The sequence below is a fragment of the Heterocephalus glaber genome, unplaced genomic scaffold (genome assembly GCF_053883595.1).
Source record: "Heterocephalus glaber isolate CG9 unplaced genomic scaffold, H.glaber_assembly_v1.0 deba00001577, whole genome shotgun sequence".
Classification (NCBI taxonomy): domain Eukaryota; kingdom Metazoa; phylum Chordata; class Mammalia; order Rodentia; family Bathyergidae; genus Heterocephalus; species Heterocephalus glaber.
Genome location: NW_028258358.1, coordinates 6085904 through 6104170, shown reverse-complemented (window position 1 = coordinate 6104170; position 18267 = coordinate 6085904).

Below are 18267 nucleotides of genomic sequence, written 5' to 3'. Positions count from 1 at the left end.
TACCAAATAAATACTTCTTACATAATGATTTAAGCATTGTGTGATTATGAACAATAAAATATCCCTTTCAATTTATGTGATCACTGTACTTGCACTCATATTCCTATTTTTTCAAGTCAAAGAATTAAAATTAGATGCATTTTTTTACTTTTATGCATTTCTTTAGAATTATGGTTATGGACATTTTGAATAGTCATTTAACACTCTCAAAATTAAAGTAATTATTTTATGTCAGCAATGGCTATTAATAGATGAAATCTTCCAATTACATGTGTATCAACAATTCCATTTTACTTTCCACGTAAAAGCTATTTAAGGCTATAATTTTGGAGAAATAACTATATCATGTTCAATAGGCAAAATGAGTTGTTTTAATCTGCTAGTGACAGTTACCTAGTTTGTTGAATAATCAACCAGATCCTCACTTTAGGTGAAAAAATATAAAATGTAATGGGAGAAAACAAAGAATTGTTTTTCTGTCATTTGCCTTTTATTTTTCCTAGCTATGTAAATATAAGATCTGTACAATGAAATACAAAGTAGAATTTGTGATTTATTTATTTAGAATTAATGAATGAACTTTAGCAGATAACCCAACTGTATTAAATATAGAATTGCATTTTATTTAGAATTTCTGCATATACACAAAAACAAAATATATGTTCAGAATAAAAGCATGAATTATTTTTAAAATTTACTTGCTATATTTATCCCTCACTGAGGTAATGATGGTATTTTGAACAGAAATGATGGTATTTTGAACAGTTATAAAAAATACTACATTTTTCCCTGCTGACTGGAAGCATATTTATTTTGTTCTTAGTATTTTCAGAAGTGTAAAGAAGTCTTTACATGTTAATTTAGGTCTTTTTTACTAAATTAGGTTTTCATTTTCAGAATTTAGGGACTTTTAAAATTTCTTACAATCAATAATAATATAATATCATCTAAATCTTGCTCTTCTAAGGCTTCTGAAGACAGTAGAAAAACTAAATGTAAACTAATATGATATGACTCTGTGTGTGGGTGCCTTGTTGCCCAAGTAGTAGTTCTCACACCGAGGTCTGCGGCCAGCAGCTTTGGTTCACTTGGGCACTAGTTCAAAATGCAAATTGCAGGCCTCAGGAGATTATGATGCATGCAAAATCATGAGAAACATTGGCCCAGACTTGAGCATCTTAGCAGTTTCTACTAGTTGTCTCCTTACAACCAATTGCAAATTAGCTGCTTAAATCTCTAAAACCTTTACAACCATCATACTTTGCCTCCCAGAATTGTCATTTGTCTTTACTAATCAATGAATATTTTAAAACCTTAATGATCTCCAAAGTCAATTATTCTGCCCTATGTTGTACTGATTGTACTTCAGATCACTAGAAGAGGTTCATTCTTTCCAAATGTTGAGACCAAAGCAACTTGTTTTAATGGAGTTTAAGCTCTGAGACTATCATTTACTAGGAGTTTTACCTTAAAACTCTTCCAATAGCACTTTCCACAGCTAAAGTGGTTGAAATAGTATCCATTTTTTTAAAGATTAAATTAAGCAATGCTTCTAACGTGCTTGGAATAATATAGTTATTCAACAAGTGTTCATTCTTTTCTCTGTATTCCTATTTATACTTCATCTTTCTAGGAAATAATTTTTTCAGTGTTTAATTATGTTTACATCTATCTTTCTAAAATGAGTAGTTTTGTAAGAGTAGATTTTTCAAGTATAAAAGGCCCTAGGCCAACCTCCTCTGAACATGCAGCATTTCCTACAAGTCCTCTATTATATCCAAATATTATGTCCAAGTGCAATTCTTCATTCTTTTTGTCTTTTAATGAACATATCAAGAATCTCAAAGTAGAAAGCATCATTGGCTTTTATTCTTAATTCCTCTTTACCTAATAAAAAGCCTTGCAGGAGATATATACTTACTTATAGCAGACCACCTACTCTGAACTGTACAGTTCTCTCTTCAACTTGGAAGAAATAAAATGTTACTTAGCTGTTTCATTGTTCCTTTTCAATATATTTTACAGTAACAAAATTTCCAAAAGACAATAAATTTATCTTTTTTTAATTTTAGATGTTAACCTTTTTTTCTTGTATCCCAAAGAGCTAGGTTATCTTTCTTACTTGGGTTAAGCTTTAGTAACTCAGAATTGTTTTACTATGCACACTTTTACTTTTCTAATGTTCTACCAAATTGAAAATTTGACACTAAAATTTATTGCCTTTATATGCTTGAAGGCATACCTTTATTCCACAATTTTGTGAGGTCATAATTTATTTCCTATATAGAATGACTATGCAATTTTTTGCTCTTTAGTTCCACTCTTTATACTACATGCAATTACCTTTGATGCTAACAGAGTTTTCTGTTTTGTATTTTCTAATAATGTCGATTTTTTTTCCTTTAGGACCATGTTTATAGTAAGGATTCACTCACTATTTCAGTTATCTTCCACTTGTAGTAGGGCAAAAATATACTGAAGAAGTACAGAGGACACTAGAAAGTATAAGACTTTGTTTTCTTCAATGTTATGGCCAAGAAGATAATATTCCTATAATTTCCCCAAAAATATTATTTTAAAATAAATTTATGTACCACTTTTATTTTGTTATTTAATATCAACTACCACATTATTTTGTGTATGTGTACTATCAAGAGAAGAAGAACAGATCCAGGTAATTACCAAAGTTTTATAAATAAGGGAGGTATATCTATGTAATATTTTTAGCCAACTGAAAACGTTGTATACTGAGAAGACTTGCTTCTTAACCACATGTTGACAATGAAGATTTATTAAAAACTATATAAAACTGTTTAAAATATTTCAAATGTTTTAAATTATCACTATAAAATATTTTTGTTATATGCAAATATTCAATTTAGAGAACAAAATTAGTTTTTAGATATAACACTCATAATAGTTAAAACCTTGAGCTTCATATACACACTTAAAAACCAATACAACACCATATAAAAAATATCATCAAATTCATTTATCAGAGAAATGCAGATTAAAGTAAAAATATATTATTTTGTTACATTCCTTAATTTAGTAAACATAAGTATGTTTAAACATGGTGTGGCAAAAGATACAGCAAGCAGGATATATAATTGGTACTGTTTAGGCATATTTCCCCCAAAAGCCCATTTCTCTCCTCCATGAGACTTTGCAAGGTGATTGCCATGGAGCAATATAGCTGACCTGCTGTTAGAAGGCAGGTCTTGTCAGAAGAGATGTGTCACTCACTGGCGTGATGACCCAGAAGAGGTATCCTCTCTCTCCAGCTTCTTCCTTCACACTCTGCTTCCTGGCCAGCCATGCCATGAGGAGCTTTCCTCTTTGATAGGCCCTTTCACCCTGTGGTTTTTGTATTTGATTCTAATAATCTTGGACTAAACCTTCTCAAATAAGAGCCCAGATACATTTTTCCTTCTTTTTTTAAAATAATGTATAAATTTATTATCATTCACTAAACACACACATATACAAAGATTAAAATTATTCAAAGAAAAGTAATGCAAGGGAAAATATTATAATAATATTCAAATATAATAGAGCTCAACCAAAGCAAAACTGAAAAGAACTTAAACATTTTTCCATACAATTTTAAAAAAAAACACCTCAAGCACTAACAAGACATCAGAAGACGTGATTTGTTTTAGAAAGATTTTCAAAACTAATATTGAAAAATAGTGGTCTGGAGAAAAAATTCTAATTAACTAGTAGACTCCACATAGGCCAACTTTTTTTGATTTAAATTTCAATACAGTCATGTGACACGTGATGAAAATATAATCTGAAAAATATGTTATTAGGCAATTTCATCAGTGTGTATCACAAAGTACCACACAGAGTGCCAACTTCTAAGTGTAACCTGAAAAGTTATACATAAATCACCTGTGATGGTCTCTTGATATTATACAAATATGAAGTTAAACACGAGATACATGAGGCTACCACTGGCATGGCAGCACACTGTTTTACAGTAAACTCTTTTATATAAATAAGATTATGCTCTAAAATATGAAAAGTACAGTATGTTATGATAAGTACCTAAAACAGTAACAGTCATTTATCACACTATTGAGTACTGTGTACTGTAAGTAGTTGTATGTGCTTCTTCTGGAAACACACCCTTCTCTCCTTTGATCTCAGTGACTCTTCCTTCCCAGCCCACTGATGAGTTCCAGCCTACTCTCTATCTACATCTCTTCCTATAGTTTTAAACACAATCGATATATGGATTCTTTCCAGATTCCAGCCTGTAACCTGATCTCTCTCCTTCTCCTGCTGCCACCCCTACCCCTTTGAACTTTTTCTTCATATTTCAAATTATCCATTATTCATTTTAATCATTTTAATCCTTAATTACACTTTCAGTTTCTCACACTAGAGAAACTATTCGATATTTACACATGTGTGTCCTACTTATTTCACTTAAGAGGATGACCTCAATAGGCATCCATTTAGCTATAAATGTCTCCAGTTTCTCATTCTTTATGGCTGAGTAGTACTCCATTTTATTAAAAAAAAAAAAAGCCACATCTTCTTTATCCAGTTTCCAGTTGATGGGCATTTGGGCTGTTTCCAAGCTTTAGCTATTACAAACTATGTCGCTATAAACATGGCTGCACATATATCACTGTGACATGATTCTTTTCATTCTTTTGGGAAGATATCCATCAGGGTGATAGCTGGGTCAAATGGGACCTCTAAGCCTAGTTCTTTGAGGTATCTCCATACTGATTTCCACAATGATTGCACCACTCTGCACTCTCACCAACAATGGAGAAGGGTTCCTTTCTTCCCATACCCCCACCTTCTTTAAGTTGTGGGTATTGGGTATTATACACCAGGGATGAGAAAAGTGACTAAGACAGTAATTCTGGTGTTCTAGATTTTTTGAGGTTTATTTTTAACATATTTTGTGGTAATGAGGATTGAACCCAGAGCCTCATGTAAGCAAGGCAAAGACATTACAGCTGAGCTGCAGCCTAAGTCTTAGTAATTTTATTGGCTGGCCTTGAACTTGCAATCATCCTGCCTCAGCCACCAGAGTAGCAGAATTTCAGGCTTGAACCACTGTCGCTGGCCTTGAGATTTATTGTTTAAAAGCAATTTGAAAACAATTATTAAAATTTAAAATGCACACATTTTCACTCATCTATTTCTTAAAATGTATTACATAGAAATAATTTGCAATTCAAAAAAGATACAAAACATATGTTAATTGCAATACAGATTTAATGATAAAATGATTTCTGAGTATATACTACCAATTTCGATATGTTAGATAGGTTATTTGGTCATTAAATAGAATATATTTTATCAGTAGACAAGAAGTTATTTCTACAAAGCCATGTCAGATGTGAAATGGTTTAATGAAGCATGAAAGATATGATTCTGTTCATATACAAATTGACAGAAAAATCTCCCAATGTGCATATATGTACACAGTTAAGTGGGGAATGAGGTGGGGTGCTGGGCTACTGACATTATTTGCTTGGGAAGGATGGCATTTAATTAAATTTGATAAAATGGTGTAACTTATATGAGAGTGATGACAGACAGATCATGTTGCATAGTACCTTTAACATTCAAACCTTGAAGCTATACTATATTTAAATCTCATACATGTTACTTGCCAAACATATGACCTTAAATAATTTACTCCATCTCTGGATATCTCTGTTTCAACATGAGTAAAATGTGGAAGATCACACTCATATTTCTAAATAAATAATGCTAACAGTCTCATTCCATTCATGAGTGATATATTTGTTTATGAATTTAGAAAATCTACTTTCTGTGCATCAATTTCTATTCTAATATTCTAATATTCAATTCCATCTTGGTTATTCAATCAAAATTTGCTTTTTATTTATTAATATTGAAGTAAATAACAGCAAGAACCATATCCATATATACATAAAGCAGATTTATGATTTATATTATCCTAAAGGGATTAAAAATTTGTTCATTATAGAGGATCCCTATTAGGTAAAATTTGGAATTTAAGAGAACAATTAAATGATAGAAATACATTTTCAATGAAATTAGATATATTAACCATCTCCATTTTTCTGGAAATTAATTGAAGCCAAGTAAATAGAATCAACATTTCCAAATAGAAAAATATCTGTCATTGACTGAATAGCAATACTTTATTTGCCTAGTAATTAATTCAGTAAATATAAGAGATAAGAGCTAAATGTTTGCTTAGTTATTTTTTCCAGGAAGAATAGAGCTATTTAAAATTCAAGATAGAGACAAAATTTTCTACTCTGTATTTTATTGTCAATTTGTTTCATACATATCATAAAGATAAAGATTAGAATAATAAAACAGTATTCATTTAAACCATCTCTAAACCATTCTAGTATTTACACTGAATATTCATAAAGTAGCTTTCTTAGAGTTTATATATGAAAATGCATATGTATATCCACATATATAAAGTTATAGACATTGTAGTTGCTCTTTTGGATATTTTTTTACTATTCTTGAGTTGATTAGTTTCATATATACGTATATGTATATATATGTATATATATTCAGTAGAAATCCTTCTAAGATATACCTTACTTAGGGCATCTTACTGCATGTTAAGGCCATACAGTATTCTACAATTTATTTTTATAATTTTGTAATTTAATCATATTATTATATATTACATAATTATACTTCAAATATCTTTAATGTCTATGGTGACTTTCCAGATGCTAGTAGGAGTTTTGTTTCCCCCAGTCTTGCAGGCCAATAAGAACTGATAATAGACTTTCCTTTTATTTTAATCCTGCAGACATCATGATAAGTTCCTAACTGTCAAATAACCCTGGAAGTAACATCAATCTGGTTACTGCTTGATCCATGTGACTCAATACAATCACTATCTTGTCTCTGGTAGTTAAGCGCTGCTACTAAAATTCTGCTTTTCTTGGAGCTGTGACTAACATTTAAATCAGGTTTCTTTTTTAAATGGTAGTATTGCCTCCTGTGAGGTTTTTACAGGATTTTTAAGATTCATGTATTCCTTCACCAATGCATTTTCATGACTTGATAAAGAATGTTTTTTCATGTCTTACTAGCACTGAAGGGGTGGATAAGTGAGTCAAACTGTTTATGCCAACATTTCTATTTTCTGATGACTTTGGTTGTCAGGATTTATCCAAATCTTAAATCTTACATAATATAGGTCAGAGTTGATTGGAATTTCCAGTAAACCAGTCAAGCACACTATGAGAAGGACTACATTAATTTATGCCAGAAAGTAATGTGAGAAACTTCCTGATCTAACATTATGAAGAAATTTTCAACTTGTACCATAAAGACTTCATTGCATTTAAGATACCATTACAAAGAATGACTGAATAGTAATGGCAATATGGAACATTGGATTAATAGTAGTATTGGAAATTTGTCCTTTATTACAACTTTTATTATCAAATTGTATCATTTGAGTCACAATTATAAGATTAAGAGCAATTAGTTATATTATAAGTGGATTAAACGGTAATAAAAATAAATTCCCCAGTTATTAGTACTGATGTTCAGATATGGCTTCAGGTGGACATAATATTTTCTGCCTTCTAGCTCACTACTCTCTTTTGATTCTTATCTTCCCTGATATTTTGGTTTCAGATTTGCCTTCATAACATGCTTATCTTTTTTATCTAGATACTGCATTTGATGATTCAAATTTTTAACTTAAAAAATGGTTGGTATTCTCTGAAACACAACTTCTTATCCTTATAATGAACAGGTATCCCATCATGTAGTAGTTGTTCTTTTCACACTGAGAGAAACAGAGTATTAGATTAAAATTTTGTGTGGCTATGTACTTCTTTATTCCTAGTACTCAGCAATATTTTTTTGGCAGGATGATTTTACCATAAATCCTTTCGTTAATGTGTGTGTGTGGGGGGGGTGCTGGGGATTAAACCCAGGAGCTCCACATAGGCCACATCCCCAGACCATTTTAATTTTCTTTTTAAGTCAAGGACTTGGTAAGTCACCCACTTACCTATTCAGGGCATAATACTTCTTCTAGACCAAACACATTTTCTCTGCCAAGTTTTCAAATTCAAAATTAGAAACAGTTTAGTGGAAACCATATAGCAGATCACAGATTCAGAAGAGAAGTTTATGTAGCAAGAAAGAGCAAAAATAGAGAAAAAATACATTATTCAGATTTATAATAGAACCAAAATATTCCTATGTATCCTCATTAGTTCCTATCCCATACACTTTCTATTTAAATGTTACTAAAATGAACTTACATCACTAGTCATGTCACTGGTTCATAACTGTTGGACTTGTCTCATGTCATTGATTCAACAGAGTATTTTAGCATTATTATTCTGATAATATTACTAAATTGAGCTATTATTTTTCACCTCAAAGATTCTAAAAAGTATAAATTTTATATGACAAATTATTTTTAAATGATCTTTCAGCACACAAGTTCATATTCATTCATGAAATAAATGCTACAGACATCAGAGTTCTATGCTATGTAGTTTACTAATGTATCATTAATCTGTTATATTTGACATTTTAACTTGTATGGAATGTAAAGGGAAAGATGGAAGGCAGGTTCATTGCTTCCTGCTCTTTTCATACCCTGCTATGGACAGCTTCTCTTCTGCTATGCCTTGGAGCCAGCTGACTATGGACTGAAACTTCTACAAACTGTGAGCTGAAATAAACTTTTCCTCCTACAACTTGTGGATGTCAGGTATTTTGTCCCAGTAATGAGAAAGTATGTAAGAGAGTAGTGGATATTCAGCAAAGCAAAGAGAAATTGGGTACATTTTCTGAGGACTCTTAAAAGTTTTCTGATAGATTCCATAACCTGACAATGCCTTTGAATCTGACCTGGAAAGGAGAGATGTCCAATTAATCCTGGTTTATTGCTGCACAACAATAGAAAGCAAAAGGATTACAAGAGCTGTAAAACAGGTCAATGATGAAGTCTTTCAGCTGTGCCCAACAGTAATCAGCCAACTGATGCGTTATTTGGGCCACAAGAAGGGCCCAGATGAGATTATAACACTGGGGGTGTAGAAGCCAAATGGAAGTTATAACTCCTCAGTCAGAACTATCAGTCAAGGCTCTGATGAAAATCCAGCAGCTTTCCAGCACTGGCTTGAAAATTGCACTCCATAAATACACTAATGTAAACCTGGAATCTAGAGAGGGACAAATTATCCTTGGACAGTATTTTATTAACCAGTCATCTCCACATACCAGGAGGAAATTCCAACAAGGGCCCACAAGCTGGAATAAGTCAATTGGAAAATGTGGTTTACACAGCCTTTAGTAACAGTGAGGAAGCAGAGGACAAATGGGAGTTGAGTACAGAGAAAAGCCAGCCTAAAGCATGGTAACTCTAATGGATAAGTTGCATAATAAAGCTGACTCCACAAAGAGGAACTAAGGTAATGCAATGAGTGATAGGGGCAAGTCTGGATACTTCAAGTGCAAGCAATCAGGGTGCTGGACAAAGCAGTTCTTCAAAAGCCTCTGAGTCTCTGTCAAGCTTGTCTGAACACAGGAGAGAACCCTTGGTACTGAAGGAGGGCCTACCCTGGTTCCCAGAAGAGGATGAGTTCATCTTCCACCATAGTGGCCAGGGAAAAATCCTAAGGGGCTGACAGTTCCCAAGATGGCCTGTGTGGCCCCTACATAAAGACATACTCATCACTTTGTTGGAGCCACATGTAACTCTGAATGTGGTAGCTACGTGATACTGGGGCCTCTTACTCCATCTTGCTCCTCAGTTGTAATGTGTCTTGAAGTAGGTAACCAGTTTTCTTTACACCCACTCTGAACTGCTGGTAGGGAGATTTCCTTTACCAAGCTGCCTTCATGATAATACAAATTGCTCCATCCCAGTAATTGAAAGAGATATACTCTTCTTACCCAGGGCCACTATCATTCAAACCACTGGTAACCTGTGTCCTAGTTTCCAGGTACCTCTCTAGCCTGGCTACATCTTGCTGATTTCCCTCCAAAGCTAAGCCCCAAGCATGGTATGATGTCACCTCTCAGAGCCTTATCAAGGCCACTCTGATAATCATTCAGCTCAAATATCTAATCAGTAACCTCAAAGAAGGCAGTAATCCCTTAAAAGTGACTAGGCATGGGCTAAAGCCCATTACTGATAAGTCTTTAGCGGCAAGGTTGAACCTACCATGCCAGTCCCTGTGCAAATACTCATTTTACCCATAGTCAAGGCATCCAGAGAATATCACCTAGTACAAGATCTCAGAATTACTAATGAGGCAGTGATGCCTATTCACCCCATGAGTGGCAGATCCACACACTCTCCTTGCCCAGATCTCAGGAGACAGTAACTGGCTCTGTCCTTGATCTCAAAGAGGCCTTCTTTTCTGATCCCATGGACTAGCTCTCAATATTCAATAGATTCACCTTTCCAAGGTAAAACCCAAGCTGCCTGAGGTGTCAGGGAGAGAACACAAACTCTCACGCTTGTGAACCAGTGCATGGCCTCAAGTATTTTTCAGAAAAGAAAACACCAAACAACTTGCTAAGCCAGATAACTAAATCATTTTGTTCTCTCTAAAAGGGAAAATCAGCCCTTTCCTGAAAATATGGTCCCTTCTTGTGTGTCTTTTGTAGGTAGTTTTGCTACTATCTTGCTTGCAAAATTTACTTATATTTTTACTATTAAGAATGATTTGTGTCCTGAGACTCAGGGACTTTTCTTCCTGTGTGGCACTAATTCCCATGTGTGTCTTCCAACAAACTGGACAAGAACATTCACCCTTGATTATCTGGCCCTGGAGATTACTTTTATTAATGCTTCTCATGGTCTTACTATTTAGACCACACATAACATCTCGTTCAATTTTGTTTCTCCTTGCTTAATACCTGTTAAACTACTGATGACTGCCGATGCCAAGGACAAAAACCTGCCTCCACATCTACTACACATCAATAAATCTTTGGAGGAAGGATACTGCTCCCTCAACTCCCTAGATCAGGCAGAGGAGAGTTCATTGTTCTCTGCCTAGACAGGGCCAGCACCACCATTCAACAGGAAGTACCTGTAAAAAATAGACGTTCCCCCCTCTACAACCCTTATACATTTTCATGGACCAGGTTCCTTGGACAGAATAAGATAGAGGAGCTATGAGACCACTCCTTACTACTCAACGGAGCCTGAGCAACACACCAGGGTCAACCCCTTTGACCTTTGTTCTAAGGCTCACAGCCTAGAAGCAGAGATAAAAATAACAAAGACCCCTAGAAATTCCTAAAATTTCAGGCCAGGGCACATGAATGCTAGACTTGGCAGCATGACCTACAATGACCTTTCCTCACTTGGAACTCATATATATATGGACTGCTTCTCAACTTCCAATTGTGACCAGTGAATTATGAGAAAAGATATTCTCAGGAGATACAACTGTTATGACTCAGCACCCTGTCAATCATGTCAGTCATGCTTTGAAAGACCCAATGATAGATGCACTAGTCCTGGCACACACACTTCAAATTCTTAAGCTCAAATTGTTCCCATATTCATGCCATTTTTCTTTCTGTCCATGCCATTTCCTTCCCACTCACACCATTTTCTTTTTCACCAGCGTGAGCCGATTTTGTGAATTAAAATTTCATCAAATTTAGCTGCTTTTTCTGTACTGTTCTCTACTGAATGTGCAATTCTTTGCTCCTCATACATAGGGACTTGGAATCTTGTCCTGGGATCCCCTCACCCATGGTAACATTTTTGTACATAGAAGAAATACCTTTTTCACCATATGAAAGCAAAGTTCACTAATGAAACAATATACTTCTCTGTGAAGGCTGCTATAATAAAGAATAACAAACAGGGTGGCTTAAAATTGTAGAATCCATTTTCTCACTGTCTGGAGAGATACACATTCAAAACCAAGGTGTTAGTAGAGCCATGCTCCTGAGAAAGCTCTATGTCTGGCATGGCAAAAGTATTTTCTCACTTAGCTGGGCCACAGTGAATGAAGGGGTGTTGGTATGATATAGTTAATATATATATGTGACAAAGCTTCCTTTAATTTTTATATTTGTAATAACATTTTTTAAAAAGCCACGCATCTTGTGGACCACAAATTGTACATTTCCTGCTAGGAATGATTGAGTCAAGAGACTGGATTCACAGGGTTCCTTTTCTTAGGGTACCATGAATCTAACCTTCATATGATGTTCTCCTAGTGAATGTCAGCTGCTGTTCCACAGTTAAGTAACCTTACTCTCTTGACCCATTACATAGTGATTTATACTAGTTGATTCTTATGTATTTTCATAAGTATACATAATTTAATAAAAAAATTTTGGTTTGTGTATGTTAAGGTGTTGAGAACATGTGTTATTTTTATGTGTATCCATTATTAAAGAATGTTACTTATAATTTTATTGGTACATTTTAGATATACATAATGGTAACATTCATTGCAGGAAATTTGTACCTGAACATGATATATCTTGCTTCCTTTTTTCCCATTCCCATCCCCTCCCTTCAACCCTTTTCCCCTCTTTATTTACAAAAGTTTTGTTTCCATTTTTTCTTTCCTCTTTTTTTTTCTTTTCTCTTCCTCTCCCCGGCTCCTTTCTATTGTAACATTTTCTTCCCATTTCACAATATCTAGCATACATTTTGGTCCTTATTTATACTTTCACTGTCTTATACCAGAGAAACAATACAGTACTTACACACGTGTCTGATTTATTTCACTTAAGAGTATGGTCTCAAGGTGCATTCATTTACTTAGAAATGTCTCATGTTTATCTTTCTTTATGGTATTATAGTACTCCATTGTATAAAAAAAAATCCATCTATCCATTCATTAATTGATGGGCATTTGGGCTATTTCCAAGACTTAACTATTACAAACTGTGCTGCTATAAATGTGGATGTGCATATATCACTGTGGTATGATGCTTTTAAGTCTTTTGGGAAGATATCAAGATGATGAATACCTGGGTCAAATGGAACCTCTGGTTTTAGTTCTTTGAGAAATCTCCACACTGATTTCCACAGTGATTGCACCAGTCCTCACTCTCACCAGTAGTGGAGAAGGTTTCCTTTGCCCCCAGAGCCCTTTCAGCCTTTAGCTGATTTCTTGATAATAGCCATTCTTTCTGGAGTGAGATGGAATCTCAGTGTTTTAATTTGCAACTTTTGAATTACTGGTAATGTTGAATATTTTTTCATATATTCATTTGCTATTTCTTCTTCTTCATCTGAGAAGTATATATTTATTTCAGATGGTCATTTTTGGATTGGGTCTTTCAATTTGGGGGGAATGATTTTGTTTTTGAGTTCTTTATATATTCTAGATATTGGTTCTTTGTCTGAGGAACAGCTTATGATTTTTTTTTCCAGCACTCTAAGTTGTCTCTTCACTCTGTTGGTGGTTTCTTTTCCTGTTCAAAAGCTTTTTAATAAGATGAGATCCCAATTGTTGATTTTTTTGTATTTCCTGTGCAATTAGGATTTTGTTCATATTGTCTTTTCCTACACCAATTTCTTCAAGAGTACTACCTATTTTATCTTCCAGCAGACTTAGTTTTTCTGTTTTAGTATTTAGATCTTTGATCCATTTCAATTTTAATTGAATGCATGGTGAAAGATATGGGGCTAGTTTTAATCTTTGGCATGTGGAAAGCCAGTTTTTCTAGCACCATTTGTTTGTTAAAGAGGCTATCTTTCCTCCAGTGAAAATGTTTGGCTTCTTTGTCAAAGATAAGGTGGCTGAGTGTGTTTGAAGTTTTTTATGGGTATTCTAACCTGTTCTAATGACCCTCAAGTCTGTTTTTTTGGCCAGTACCATGCTGTTTTTATCATAGCTTTGTAGTAGAATTTTAATTCAGGGATTGTGATGCCTCCTACCTTACCTTTGTTGATCAGGATTGCTCTTACTAGTCTAGGTCTCTTCTGGTTCTAAATGAATTTTAGAATTGTTTTCTCTAATTCAATGAGATATGCCAATGATATTTTCTTTGAGATTGCAATAAATCTCTATAACAAGTCTGGAAATTTAGCCATTTTCACTGTATTGGTTCTTCCTACCCAAGAACAAGTCAGATCTTTCCATTTTCTGACATCTTTGATCCCCCTTTTCAGACCACTGTAGCTTTTAATGTAAAAGTCTTTTATATCTGGTGTTAGATTGATTGATTCCTAGGTATTTCATTTTTTTGGATGCCATTGTGAAAGGTGCTGTTTCGCTATTTCTCTCTAAGTAAGTTTGTTATTTGTGTACAGGAAAGCTATTGATTTTTGAGTGTTGACTTTGGATCCAGCTACGCTACTGCATTTGGTTGCTAAATCTAGAAGCCTTTTGGTGGAGTTTTTGGGGTCTTGTATATAGAATATCATGTCATCAGTGAATAATAATTTAACTTCTTCCTTTCCTATCCTTATTCCTTTTGTTTACTTCTCTTTTCTAATTGTTCTGGCTAATATTTCCAGAACTATAATGAGTAAGATTGGTGATAGTGGCGATACTGGACATTCTTGTCTTGTTCTTGATCATAGAATTAAAGCTTTCAGTTTTTGTTCATTTAGTATATTGACTGTAAGTTTGTCATAGATGCTTTTATCAGATTGAGATAAAGACTATCTATTCCATTTTTCTTTTGGATTTTTTTTTTATCATGAATAGGTGTTGGACTTTGTCAAATTTTTTTTTTTAATCTGTTGAGATAATCATATGCTTTTGTCCTTGGTTCTGTTATGATGGTGTATTACATTTGTTGATTTGCATATGTTAACCATGCCTACATCCCTGGGATCAATCCTACTTGGTCATGGCCTATAATCTTAATGATTTGCTGCATTCTGTTTGCCAGTATCTTATTGAGGATTTTTGTGTCTATATTCAATAGGGAGATTGGCCTATAATTTTCTTTTTTAGTAGACTCTTTCTCTGGTTTTGGTATGAGAGTAATGGTTGCTTCTAGAAAAGAATTTGGGAGTATCACTTCTTTTTCAATTTCATTAAAGAATTTGAGAAGTGGCAGCATTAAGCCTTCTCTAAATGTTTTGTAAAATTCAGAAGTAAGTCTGTCAGAACCTGAGCTTTACATTGTTGGTAGTTTTTAATTACATCGTCAACTTCATTGACTGATGTTGCCCCCCATTACTGTATTAGTTGTTATTTGATTTTTCATGTCTGTTAATATGTATGATATAGCTGGGTGTATATAAATAGCCTGTATTTAGTACATTTGTATTTATGATTCTTATCTCTTCCTCTTGGATTGATCCCTTTATAAAAATATAGTGACCTTCTGTGTCTCCCTTATTTAGTCTTAACTTGAAATCCACTTTTTCTCCAAACAGTTGCCCTTGATTTTTTTTTTCTGGGTTCCTGTTGCATAGAGTATTGTTTTCCATCCTTTGACATTCAGTCTATGAATTTCTTTTTTGAATTAAATATGTTTCTCCTATACAGCATATTCTTGAATCTTGCTTGTTGATCCATTCTGCCTGCTAATTTTGATTAGTGAATCAAGACCATTTACATTGATGATATAACTGGTAATTGGAGTTTTATATGTCTCACTTTTCTGTATATCAAATTCTTTTCCATGCTTTGGAAGTTTTCTGCCATTACTTCTGTGAATAGGTTGTTTATATTGTTTGCATCCTCCTGCTTTTTCATTGACTCCAGTCAATCTTATTCTTCTTCTTTGCATCATCTCCAGCTATTGGATTGATTTTTCATGGTCCTTTGCTATTTTTAAGAAATCTTTCTTTCATGACTGTTAATTGCAATCCTGTCTTCTATATCTCATATTCTGTCTTCAAATTGGCTCATTCCAAACTCATTTCAATAGAGTTTTTAATCTCCTAGATTTTTATTTGAGTCTGTTTCATATATTTCATTTGTTTCCTGAGTTGGGCATTCATTGTTTCCATCATTTTCCTAATCTTCTCTAGTTTTTTTTGCTCCTCTATTTTTTAAATCTGTATCTTCTGTAGAGTCAGTATGTCCTTCATTATGAGCTATAATTATCTTAGAAATCTCTATAGTTATCTTGGAAATTATTTATGATTTGATTTTTTCTACAGCTGCATTTATCTACTTTGTCATTTCCACTGTTGCTACCTCAGAGAGTTTAAGTGGGTGGCTTTCAAATTGTTCCATCTCATTGCCCCTGAGTTTGCCTTTGTTGAGCTGGAAGTCTTGGGGTTGCATTTTACTTCTCTGGCTTCTTTTATTTTATTTTTTCTAGATTAATTCCTGGGTTGATGCTTGTAAACTGCTTATAGCAGGTAGCTTTATTTAAAACCCTTAGGAAATGACTGCTTCTCAGAGATGTCATCCAGGTGGAGAGGGCTTTTGGGTTTTGAGTTTGTTGTAAGATCTTATCTCTTCAATTTTGGGGGGATGATAAGTTGCTGCCTATTTGGCCTAGTCTCTGGATTTTTGTCACTGGCATATGGTATTTTTTATGACCTTCAGGCAACCTCAGTCTTGGCATACCAGGAAGAACAACTGATTGGAACAATTCTGTCACATTTCCTAAGTAGTACAATCAATAACAATAGTAGCATTAAACACAGCTTAGAAAATGACAAACATGTGGCAAATACATTTAACTTTATGAACTATAACAAAACTTTATGAACTATAACAAAATCACCTCAGAATGGTGATGTTGCTCTCATGAGAGAAAAATTTAAAAGGGTTTAGGGGGGGAATATAGAAGTAGAAGAAGAGGGAGAGATTAGAACCAAGGCTGGAGTGCAAAGAATTACTTGAACTTTGGTAAACTGGTGAAGAAGTCAGGAGGGAAAAATAGAAGGAAGAAATTAAAACAAGAATAGAGCAGAACAACAACAAAATTAGAAATAAAGTTCAAACTCATAGGAAAATAAGATGAATCAAAAAAAAAAAAAGAAAAGAAAAACAAATGTCCACTTCAGAGTGTCTCTCCTGTGTTTTCACTGGTAGACAGAGTAGGCAGACAGAGCCCAGATATGTACTTATTAAGCCCAGCAATCCAGCCATAGATTTAGGGTTGGGTAGTGGATAATACCAGCAAGACTGCACCTATAGTTCCACTGAAGTTCAGGCTGGTTTCTGGCTTTGAGAGACTAAAATATTTCAGTTTGTCTTTATGATGCATAGTCAGAGATTTGGCACTGATATGGGTATGATGCTCTTATGTGCCGCAATTCTACTAATGATGGAGAAAAGATAAATTTGAAGATTAATATCAGAAAGTTTCTGATTTATGGACAAATACTTCCTATACTGTTACTAAGCACCTTAGCTAATAATCCTATTAATTAATATAAAATTGCCACAGGGTTAATGGATAATTTTGTAAATATTATCCATATCTTCTCTAATACTTACAATATGCAAATATTAGCATCAGATCATATCTTATGTGTTTCTGTGAATAAGTTCATTGATCATTTCAAATCAATAATACATTAATTTCTTAAATCAATACATTGCTAACCTGAAGTAAAAATATTTTGAAGAGCAAAATATGTTAGGTACTAACTGAAAAATTCATATATATATGAAAAAATCATATTATATAGATAGATAGATATTGCTTTTTAATAGGCACAAAACTTTTTGAGAATCTATGAAAATCTATGAAATACTGTTCTTGAAAATTCTACATGAAACCAAGTACAGTGGAACATAACTGTAATCACAGCACTCTTGAGGCTGAGATAAACAGATCAAAATGTTGAACCCAGCCATGACCATTTAGTGATTTAATGAGAACTTGCCTAAAAGTAAAATAAATAAATTTTTAAAAAGGGTTTTGATATTCACATTCACTTCTTCTAATGTAAACTATGTTGTTTAAATGCAAACATGAAAAATTTAAATACACAATGAATAACCTTCTATTATCATTCTATCTATCAGTCATAGACTAATGATTAGTTCAGCATTAGTGTCCTTTACAAAGAAATATTAGAGAATAGTTGTTCTTGCTTTAATTAGCAAATAAATTCTGTGACATTTAAAAACAAAATAGAAAAGACCAAAAATACATTAAGACCTTGCTATAAAAAGTAATTTGCTCCTAGAGAAAACCAACAAATTATTAGATTATAATATTTTGATAACATTTGCTCATACTCAATTTTTACTTGATTTGTATTGAGTTAATCACCAAACAGAAATGTACTACTTAATAAAGCCAATTATACACAAGTAGGCTTTGAATAATTGTCTGAAAATTTTAAGGTTTCAGAAAATAGTGACTATAAATGTAGTT